Below are 5,113 nucleotides of genomic sequence, written 5' to 3' on the forward strand. Positions count from 1 at the left end.
AAACCGATGATTATGCATCTCAGCGATTCAGATGTCAGAGCCAATATTTACTTCACAACTAAAGAATAAAGAAAAATCGATCGATGATGCTGACAGCGAAGGGCGTCCCATTGAAAATATCAAATGAATGTCTTCTTGCTAACATCAATGAGCAAAATTTGACAAGGTTGTCCCATTCCAAAATGTCAAATGCGTGTTGTTTTGCATATATCAATGAGCAAACTTTGACAAGGTTTTCCCATTCCAAAATATCAAAAGCGTACGACTGTGGAGTGGGCAGGGTTTGCCATCAGTTCGGACATTGACATGTCACCTTGTGCTAAATAAACCAGCTGTTCTTTTTGCGCAGTTCCACCAAAATCAACCAAATTCGCGCGTAGCTTGTATGATTTTGCCTTTTATATGTTGCAACACCTTGAACATATCGACACCTCCTTTCTTGTGGTGGAAATGAATGATTCGAGAATATTCGATGTATTTGAGAACATTTTGTGCAGTTCCCATTGAAATCAAGCTGAGCACCCCCTTTTTGCATAAATACAAAAGAAGTGATTAGTATAAAGCAAACTGTACTATGAATTGACAGTTTAAATAGGCAACCTACATGATCCATGCAGAGCACACATCTAAAAAATGGAACTCACCGGAAAGAATCCTAAAACAACAATTGGCCATGACAACAACAAAGATGGAGATCCGTGAGTCCTTCTGAGCTGAAGTTAGTTTGTTCTTGTGGGTAGTAATGTAACCATCCTTCAACTGCTTCCTTCTGTTATGACATGGATGATCCTGTTGTGCAAAGGCAAGAGAACAACTAAATACTGCATCCTTGTTTACTCAAAAAAGGAAAGGAAATAATTAAAACAGCACAGATGAAGCACTTCTCGAGAAATCCTATGGATGAAATCCGTGGGCCAGTACCAACCTTTATCAGGAGGCACTACTGCAGGATGCTGCTAATGCGACACTACGATCAGAGACCCTTCGATGAAACTGTGTGCGATGCCATAATCGCGAACGATGGTGTAAAAAACCGTCAAAAAGGTGCAAAACATTTGCGATGGAGGATGCATCAAACACGGTTCAGATTTTAGTTACGTATGCAATGCAGGGCATACGGTTCAGCTCAATTAACTGTTTGCGATGAGGAGGAACAAAAGAAACGGGTAGCCAGATGAAGGTGCGTGCGATGTACAGCATACGGTTCACTCGGATGAACTGTTTGTGATTAGGCAACACAAAAGAAACTGTTAGCCAAATCAAAGGTGTGTGCGATGTACGACATGCGGTTCACTCGGATGAACTATTTGCGTTGAGACATGAGAACAGAAATGGTTCAAATGAAAAAGATGTGTGTGATACGAGGCAAAGAGGTCTGTATCCAAAACGTGTGCGGAGACCGATAAGAACACAGACGATTACTGCTAACAAGCCATGTGTATTGTGAGCAAACGATTGCTGGTATACAATTGTGAGTGATTGATGAAAACATCACCGACGGGTTCCATTGTTTAGTCCGTGTGCGATGTGATTTTATTTGTCCGCACACCATCTACGCTCTTTCTACAGAGCATCAACATATATACTTAAAAAGACAGCATTGCATAACCAAATTAAGCATACAATTACACAAGTGACTACACACATAACATTTGCACACACCAAAGTAAGCAATTACATGCATACTAAAGTAGGAGAAACGAGGATCTAATCATCTACTTATTGTTGCGATGACGCTTGCCATTGCTCTGCTTCCGGCTAGATCCCTGGCCGTTTTGGGGAAGGAGGCACTTCCTCATGTCAATGATCCTCCTGTACATGTCGTAGCTCGTGTACGCCTCCTTGGCCGCATACATGACGTGAGCTTTGTCGATTTTCTCCATCCAGGCCGAGTGCCAGACACGCTTGTCCTTGTTGCACGAATCCTACATGTCTCTGTAGTAGGGGTCGATGATGGCCTCGGCGAGGTGAACCAGTGAGTCCTTGACCAAAATAAGCCCCCGGAGTAAAAGAGTTGGGCCACAGGAGTCCTGAGCCGTCCACGAGGGTGGAGGGCGCGCCCCCTGCCTCGTGGACGACTCGGAGACCCCCATGACGTGAAATCAACGCCAAAAAATCCTATAAATACAGAAACCCCCAGAAAGAAACCTAGATCGGGAGTTCCGCCGCCGCAAGCCTCTGTAGCCACCAAAAACCAATCCGGACCCTGTTCCGGCACCCTGCCGGAGGGGGGATCCATCACCGGTGGCCATCTTCATCATCCCGGCACTCTCCATGACGAGGAGGGAGTAGTTCACCCTCGGGGTTGAGGGTATGTACCAGTAGCTATGTGTTTGATCTCTCTCTCTCTCTCGTGTTCTTGATTCGGCACGATCTTGATGTATCGCGAGCTTTGCTATTATAGTTGGATCTTATGATGTTTCTCCGCCTCTACTCTCTTGTAATGGATTGAGTTTTCCCTTTGAAGTATCTTATCGGACTGAGAATTTAAGGATTTGAGAACACTTGATGTATGTCTTGCATGTGCTTATCTGTGGTGACAATGGGACATTCACGTGATCTACTTGATGTATGTTTTGGTGATCAACTTGCAGGTTCAGTAACATTGTGAACTTATGCATAGGGGTTGGCACACGTTTTCGTCTTGACTCTCCGGTAGAAACTTTGGGGCACTCTTTGAAGTACTTTCTGTTGGTTTGAATAGATGAATCTGAGATTGTGTGATGCATATCGTATAATCATACACACGGATACTTGAGGTGACATTGAAGTATCTAGGTGACATTAGGGTTTTGGTTGATATGTGTCTTAAGGTGTTATTCTAGTACGAACTCTAGGATAGATCGAACGGAAAGAATAGCTTCGTGTTATTTTACTACATACTCTTGAATAGATCGATCCGAAAGAATAACTTTGAGGTGGTTTGGTACCCTACAATAATCTCTTCGTTTGTTCTCCGCTATTAGTGACTTTGGAGTGACTCTTTGTTGCATGTTGAGGGATAGTTATATGATCCAATTATGTTATTATTGTTGAGAGAACTTGCACTAGTGAAAGTATGAACCCTAGGCCTTGTTTCCTAGCATTGCAATACCGTTTGTGCTCACTTTTATCATTAGTTACCTTGCTGTTTTTATATTTTCAGATTACAAATACCCATATCTACCATCCATATTGCACTTGTATCACCATCTCTTCGCCGAACTAGTGCACCTAGATCAAGTTGGACCCAGCGGACCGCCTGAAGACCGCCTTCATCACACCATTCGGAGCTTTCTGTTACCTGACTATGACATTCGGCTTGAGGAATGCCGGTGCCACTTTTCAGCGTTGCATGCAGAAATGCCTCCTCAAGCAACTCGGCAGAAATGCCCACGTCTACGTAGACGATATTGTGGTGAAGACGGAGAAGCGTGGCACCCTGCTGGAAGACCTCAAAGAAACATTTGGCAACTTGCGCCGATTCCAGATCAAGCTCAACCCCGAGAAATGCGTGTTCGGAGTACCAGCCGGCCAGCTTCTAGGCATTCTGGTCTCCGAACGCGGCATTGAGTGCAACCCTGTGAAGATCAAGGCCATTGAGAGAATGGAGATTCCCACCAAGTTGTGAGACGTTCAGAAGTTCACCGGGTGCCTGGCCTCCCTAAACCGCTTCATCAGCCGGCTAGGAGAGAAAGCTCTCCCCCTGTACCGACTCATGAAGAAATCCACCCACTTCGAGTGGAACGACCAAGCAGACCAAGCCTTCCATGAGTTGAAGAAGATGCTGACCACTCCACCTGTCCTGGCGGCGCCGACTGAGAAGGAGCCCATGCTCCTCTACATTGCCGCGACTAGCCGAGTGGTCAGTACAGTCATCGTGGTCCAGCGCCCGGAAGAAGGCCGAGCCCAGTTAGTCCAGAGGCCGGTATATTATTTAAGCGAAGTACTGTCCACCTCAAAGCAAAACTACCCGCACTACCAGAAGATGTGCTATGGAGTGTACTTCGCCGCCAAGAAGTTGAATCCCTACTTTCAAGAGCATCCCATCACGGTCGTATGCACCGTCCCGCTTGCTGAGATCATAAGCAGCCGGGATGCATCCGGCCGGGTGGCTAAGTGGGCCATTGCGCTGGCTCCTTACACAATCTTCTACCAGCCCCGCACCGCCATCAAGTCCCAAGCATTGGCCGACTTCCTTGTCGACTGGGCCGAGACCCAGTACCTACCGCCGGCTCCCGACTCCACTCATTGGCGGATGCACTTCGACGGGTCCAAGATGCGCACCGGCTTGGGAGCCGGCATCGTCCTCACCTCTCCCAAAGGCGACAAGCTCAGATACACGCTGCAAATCCACTTTGCCGCCTCCAACAATGTGGCTGAGTACAAGGCGCTCATACACGGGCTCCGGCTAGCCAAAGAGCTCGGCATACGCCGGATCCTGTGTTATGGCGACTCGGACTTGGTGGTCCAGCAGTCATCTGGCGACTGGGACGCCAAGGATGCAAACATGGCGAGCTATCGATTCCTCGTCCAGCAGATTAGTGGATACTTTGAAGGGTGCGAGTTCCTTCACGTGCCACGGGCCGACAACGACCTAGCAGATGCCCTGGCACGGATCGGCTCCACCCGACAGGCTATACCAACCGGTGTCTCTCTCCAGCGCCTCCTCAAACCGTCTAGCAAGCCATCTCCAGAATCAGACTCTATCTTCGTACCGCCCACCCCTGATGCAGCCGGATCCGACTTGAGGAACCCAGCAGGCGGCTCGGGGACTTCGACAAGCGGCCCGGGGACTGCCGTAGTCGCACCCGACTCGGGGACTTCAGAACCCGGCCCAGGGACTGCAGGAGTCGGCCCGGGGACTATAGCGGCACAAGAAGCGGTGGCCGACTCCAACTCTCCACCACCCAACCCACCCACCCGGGTCACAGTGGTCGTACTGACAGTAGAAGAAGTCAAAGCTCCATCATGGGCCCAGCCCATCATCAACTTCCTAGTCAACAGAGAGCTGCCGACTGAAGAGATCTTGGCAAGACTAGTGCAACATGATTTTCCAAGCAATTCAACCCAGCATTCAAAGGTGGAAAGCCATCTTCAGGGAGGAGCTCTCTCTTCTCAGATTCAGAATTAA

The sequence above is a fragment of the Triticum aestivum genome, chromosome 6D (genome assembly GCF_018294505.1).
Source record: "Triticum aestivum cultivar Chinese Spring chromosome 6D, IWGSC CS RefSeq v2.1, whole genome shotgun sequence".
In the NCBI taxonomy this organism is placed as follows: domain Eukaryota; kingdom Viridiplantae; phylum Streptophyta; class Magnoliopsida; order Poales; family Poaceae; genus Triticum; species Triticum aestivum.